The sequence below is a fragment of the Pteropus vampyrus genome, unplaced genomic scaffold (assembly GCF_000151845.1).
Source record: "Pteropus vampyrus isolate Shadow unplaced genomic scaffold, Pvam_2.0 Scaffold6, whole genome shotgun sequence".
Taxonomy (NCBI): Eukaryota; Metazoa; Chordata; class Mammalia; order Chiroptera; family Pteropodidae; genus Pteropus; species Pteropus vampyrus.
The window spans coordinates 12,017,677-12,024,761 of NW_011888787.1; positions in this window are offsets into that span (position 1 = coordinate 12,017,677).

The following is a 7,085-nucleotide window of genomic DNA, read 5'->3' on the forward strand; positions in this document are numbered from 1 at the left end:
CTTTTCAGAGAATTAACTAACATTTTGTTGTGTGTGTGTGTGTGCGTGTGTGTGTGTGGTGTGGTGTGTGTGAGCGTGCACGCTATAATTTAGCAGGAAAATAAGAGTTGGAAAGAAGCATTAAAGCTTTTAATTTCTTGTTCATTGGTTTTTCCCTACAACGTTTCTTTATTATGGTAAAATATACATGACATAAAATTTACCATTTTAACCATTAAGTATACAGTTCAGTGGTAACAAGTACATTCATATTGTTGTGCCACCTTCACCACCATCCATTTCCAGAACTCTTTTCATCCTGCAAAAGTGAAACTCTATGCTCTTTAAAAACAATAACTACTCATCCTGCCCTTCCCACAGCCCCCTGGCAACCACCATTCTATATTCTGACTATGAATTTCACACATCTATGCACTACATGTAAGTGGAATCATACAGTATATGTCTTTTTGTGGCTTGCTTATTTCACTTAGCATAATGTCTTCAAGGTTCATGAGTGTTGTAGCACATGTCGGAATTTCCTTCCTTTTTAAGGCTAAATGTATTCCATTGTATGTATATACCATATTTTGTTTATCCATTTATTCATCAGTGGACACTTAGGTTGCTTCCACCTTTTAATGATGCAATGAAGTGCAAATGTATCTTTGAGATCCTGCTTTCAAATCTTTTGCATATATACCCAAAGTGGTATTTCTGGATTATATGGTAGATTTAATAATTTTTTAAGGAACAACCATACAGTTTTCCAAGAAGCTGCATCATATTACAGTTCTAACAATAGTTCACAAGCATTCCAATTTCTCCACATCACAAAACTTGATATTTTCTGGTTTTTGATAGTAGTCATCCTACCTCTCCACTGTTTTTTTAATCAACTTCTAAATTTCTAGAAAAGTTATTCATGAATTATAGAGAAGCAAAGTAAGTTTATAATAGTTTTAATGACTTTAGTATTTTAAAGTTTTCTTTTTTTGTTACTAAAATTGACATCCAGTTCCTTATTATAACAATCTATATTTTCTATAGAGTTTATAATTTTAAAAGGTCTTTTTCAAATGTTATGTCATTTAATCCTTACAACAGTCAAAAGTCTTATGTGTCATCCTCATTTTACAGATGAAGAAACTAAATTTAGGGACAAATTTACTGAAATATAAACACAATGAATTACAAATTAAGACTCAAAGACAAATAATTTCTAATTGTGGTCATTCCTATTATTATAGTAGTTTTGATTAATACCCTGCTAAAGAAACGAAATTTCCACATTTCAGTCTTACTTTTATTTAACTGTTCCAAAGTTTTGGCTGGAGTAGGAGGAGGAACACTCTGGTCAGTCCTTCTTGGCATTCTCCAAGATATTTCAGGACTCAAAAAGTTTAGAGTAATAATAAATAAGAAGATCATCTTTTCCGGTTTGGCTGATACAATATCTCTTCATGCCTGTAGTCTCAGTATGATCATTTTTGTCCAAACCAAGACGGTTTTGAGATTGAAAGTGTTCTGTTAGATAATAAATTATGTGGTTCCTTTAATATTAGCTGACATTTATTATGTGAGAAACACATTACTAAGTATTTTAAATGTAATGTATTAACATTTGATTTTCACAGCAACTTTTTGAGACACACATAATTATAGCACTCATTTTACAAATGGAGAAGGTGAAGAACAAAGAGGTTAAGTCATACAGGAGTTCATATGGGTAGTAAAGTTACAAACCCAGACCCTGTGACTCCAGAGTCTATGATTTAATTCTACAAAGTTTGCAAACCACTTATAAGCTCTGTTATACTGTATTTCCAGGCTCCCATCCTGCTATTGAAAATGATGAGATGCTTTCAACAGTCTCATAATTTAGTCTCTTCCCTGAAGTTGTCTCTCCTTGCCAGTCTCCTTGCTTCCTGTAATGACACTACCATTCATTCATTCATTCAGCTAAGGTAAGTAAAATGTGTTTCAACAGTGTTTGGCCCAAACTCCCAGTCACTTACAACTGCACAGCCATCTTTGACTTCTCCAATCCTCCCACTTTTAAGTTTTCTTGATTCTTCTTTGGGAGTCATGAAAGTCAAAAATTAATCAGATGGCTATAATCTAACACTGGAAAATAACAAGTGTTGGCAAAGATATGGAGAAATGGAACCCTCCTGCATTGTTGGTCAGAATATAACATGGTGCAGCCCCTTTGAAAATAATTGTCAGTTCCTTAAAAAATTAAATGTAGAGTTTCCATATGACCCAGGACTTCTATTCCTAGTTATATACCCAAGAAAATTGAAACATATGTCCAAACAAAAACTTTTACATAGACATTTATAGGAGCATTATTCAAAATAGCTAAAAAACGAAAACAACCCAAATACTAATTAACTGATAAATGGATAAACAAAAAGTGGCATGTCCATACAATGGGCTATTATTTAGCCATTCACAGGAATAAAGTGATGATATGTTATATTAACTGAAAGAAGCCAGACGTGAAAGTTCACATATCATATTATTCCATTCATATGAAATGTCCAGAATAGGCAAATCTGTAGAGATAGAAAGTAAATTAGTGGTTGCCAGAGGTTGGGGGTTGGGAGGATGGGGAGCGACTGCTGATAGATATGAGGTTTCTTTTATGAATGATGAAAATATTCTGGAATTAAATAGCGGTGATGGTTGCACAACCTTGTGAATATAATAAAACCACTAAATTGTACACTTTAAAATTGTAAATTTTATGGTATACGAAAAATTAACCAGAGAAAAACTGAAAAGTATGACAAAGTGAAACTTTAATTTTCTTTTGTGATTTTTGATAGACTAAAATAACATGTTTAAATTGTTGAAGGAATAATTTATCACATTAAAAATATTTTTGCTAAGTAATCTATTATTATTTAAGTATCACCATCAATGAACTAATTAGCATTTAAAAATAATCTTATAAATTATTTCTATTCCATCAATTGACTAGTAATTGCCATTGATGTTAAAAGCAGTCATTAACGTGAACTAATTAAAATATCAGAAATGTTATGGTAAAGTCAACATATTATAATTTGTAAAGCTATATTTAATAAAATATTTTTATTGTGAATTAACATTTTCATGTAGTAAATATATAAAAGATAACTTCTTTTTATTATTCTACAATATTAAATTTGAAGAAAATTTATACTTTCATTAATATCTCTGCTATTATCTCATCTAACTTGCAGTAAGAGAATGAAATCATGTTATAAAATTATGCTGATTTCTATAACGATCCTGGAAAACCATAGTTTCTGTTTCCTTAGACAAAAATGTCTAAAGAAACAGAAATATATGCTTGCTATTGAATAATCATAATTTTTTAATAAAAGATCAGCTATTGAAAATTCCACTTGATTTAGAGAGGAGCCTTTCAAGATCTTTTGGTGTTTATTATGTTATTTGTTTAAATCATTACAAAATTTGGTATGGTGCCAAATATCTTTAATGGTTGGGAGTTTAAGGCGGACATTTTAAATTCAATGTAAAGGTCCTACTAAGAACAATCTAAAGAACAGTATTAAATAGTGTGACTTCACTTTAGTTTTACATGTGCATTTTTTCTCAGGCCTAACATCTAACGTTTGTGGTTGCAGAAGTATTCTACCAAGCCCCATGGTATAGGTACAGACACAGACTCGTTAGAGCAGAAAACATTCTTCTGGATTTTCATACAGTGCTTACCTTACGCGGAGCCAAGGTAAGCAAAAATATGTTTCAGTTCAACTCTGTTTTCAGCCTAAACTGACTATGTGGCTCTGACTCCTTTATTTGTGGTCAGCCAGCTCACTAGCTGCAGCTGGGCCTACTATGCCTAGCTAATAATAGGAGTCAGGTCAATTATAAATCTTGCTTTTTGTAATGGAATCGGCTTTTACTTACTCAGAGATTTATTTTTAAATAATTTCCCTTTCAAACCAGCTGTGATGAGGCTTTAGTGTCAACTAACGTTAAAGGTACACACCCTGGAGACTGAGTTTCCCCTTAGACCACACTGAGAGCATTGATAAGGAGGCCACTTCAGTGCTGCTTTGTCATCTCAGAGAGGCAAGAAAATTCAAAGATAACTTACACACACACACACACACACACACAAACACACACACACACACACACACACACACAGAGATCTCTTGAAGCTAAATCTGTATCTCTACATCCCCCTGTCCAAAGACATATTCATTCATTTAACAGATGTTTATTATATTCCTACAATGTGGCAGGCACTTTTCTAGGTACTAAAAATATACCAGTAAACAAAAAAATTTAAAATATCTGCCCTTATAAAACCTATGTTCCTCTAGTGGTGGAAAAGCAAGAAATAAATGACTTTATATTCAAATATATAGTATGTTAAATGATAAGTACTATGGAGAAAAGGGTGATAGAGATGACGACTAAGAAAGGAAATTTTGAAAATTTAAGTAGGGTAGTGAGGGACAGCCTCAACCAAAAGGTAACATTTGATCTAGGACTTGAAGTAGATGAGGGAACGAGCTGCACAGCTGTCTGGAGGAAGAATATCTCAGGAGGAAGCAGAACACAAACCCTGTGGCTGGAGCCCTTCTGGTGTGTTGGCCAGCAGGTGGGTCAATTGTAGCTGGAGCAGAATGAGGGAAGGTGATGGTAGCAGATGACATATGAATCAGATAAATCAGGGCAATATACTCATTTTATGGACTTTCATTTTTACTGTCAATTAGATGTGAGGTCGTTGGAGGGTTTAGAGCAGAGAAGTGATATGTAAAAGGATTATTCTGCCTGCTCTACTGAGAGCAGACTAAAATTTAACAAACTTCACAGAAGATAAGGAACAGTATGAATGGTGTGCTCTATGTTGTTTACCTAATATATAGACATTACATGTACAAATATGATTTGATATTCTTTATAATAAAATATTGATATAATTACAGTGTGAGCCTAATATTATTTACCAAAACTTTCTTACTACAACTATGTGAGATTTCTCTGTACCAGCGATAGTGTGTGTACAATTTATTTTTACGATCACCATGTTATATATCTGCCATTAATTTGGCTTCCGCTAATAAAGTCTGCATATATTTCTGTCTGATTTACACTGTTCATTTATATGTAACAAGAATGATGAGTAAACCGCAATGACTTTTACATATTCTTGCCTGCAATTTTATCAGTCAGGGGCTTGTTAGAAAATAAATAGCATTCTTAGAAGAAGTAACTCAAGAGAGGTGAATTAGGGACCATTTATAAAGGTGTTCAGTGTTAAGCGATATCAACAAGGATGTTAAAGCACCCTGAGGTAGTGGCAGTGGGGAGCTTCTGCCATCCCCAGGCATGAAGGGCCAAAGGGAGCAGCAGACAGTTATAAGAAAGGATGACTTAAAGGACTATATTTCTGATAGATGTACATGGCTGACCCTCAAGGACCCAGTACTTTCTTCATGCGCTTGATTTTTTTGTTAGTTCACCCCATGGTCTGCTTCAGCCGGCAGCCAGGAGGCGAGGAAACCCATCCACATAGTCCATGATCAGCCTCCAGGGCACAGAGCAGGGCAGAAAAGATGGCGTGCAGGTCAGGAAAAACAAATTTAAAATATCTAGCATAGCAATTAATAAAAACTCTGAAGATTCCGTCTTCATTAATTGCATCACCCAACTATAGACTTGTCTCCTGTACTGCTATGACACAATCTGCAGGAGAAGAAATAATACATAGGTAAAGAAATAGCTGTGATACAGATTTCCTTTAATTCAAGTTCTATAAAATTCATTATGTGCAAGTAGAGCTGTAAGTTTTTTTAGTATAAAGGTGAGAGAAATTATATAAAATATTTGATTTTGGGAAAGAAACAATTTTCTGGTTTAATACTACCTAATGACTATTTTAAAAAAAAACTATTGTCTTATGAGACAACTTGTATCAATTGATGTTTGACTATTTAACTGTGTTATGTGTCACATGTCTGTGGGGTTATTGCCCTGATATTTTTCTAAAATCCCCCCAAGTTATGCTTTTCTGCTTTGCATTTATATTGTGCATAAATAATACAGGGTCTGAATTTTTTAATGTTTAACAGGATCACTACAAAGTTAAGTATGATATGAAAACATGAAAAAAATAAGGACCCGTGGAGAAATAAAAGAGTTTACATTATTAAAATTCAGTTCTATTGTGAAATTCTAAGCAGCTGTAATTTTTGGCAATAATTTAATTTATTTCATATGTATCTATTGAAATTTTATTTTTAAGTTTTGTTCTGGGCACAAAAGATACATGTAACAATATGATTATTGTCCAAGATAAATTATTAATTGTAAAAAGCAAGTTATTAGATAATATATATAAAACTAACATTTTGAGATGATAAACAAGTTGTTTATCATCTCAAACATTATATGTGTTATGCCATTTGGTTTCCATAATAACTTTATGACATTGGTGGCATTTTTATCCACATGTTATAGAAAATAGAACTAAGACTTAGCGGGGTAAAGTGACTTATCTATGCTACTGTCTAAGTCCATTTGCACAGCCATAACAAACTATAAACAACAGAAATTTAGTTCTGGACGCTGAAAGTTCAAGATCAAGTTGCTGGTAGATTCAGTGTCACTTCAACAAAATTAAAAACTGATTTAAAATTTAAAACATCAGAAAACAAGATATAAAGAAGTTACTCATTCTGTTAATTTGCATCTGTGAAAAATCTACAGAAACATCATAATAATAAAATATTAAACTTTTCTTTTAAAATCTAGAAAAGTGAAAAATTTCTCCATTTACAGCTTTTATTCATCATTTTAATGGAGGATTTCATCAATACAATAAAAGCAAGGAAAAGATACAAAGCACAGAGATTGGAAAGGAAGAGATTTATTTATAGATGATATGACTGCTTACATAGAAACAGTCAGTATCTACAAAAAAAGCACTAGAATTAACAAGTGATTTCATAAAGATCACAGGAAAAAAACAATATAAAATACTAATTTTGTTCCTGTATACTAGAAGCAAGCAATTAAAAAAAGAAATATAAAAAGTCCTTTACCTTAGTATAAAAAGTAATTAGGAATAA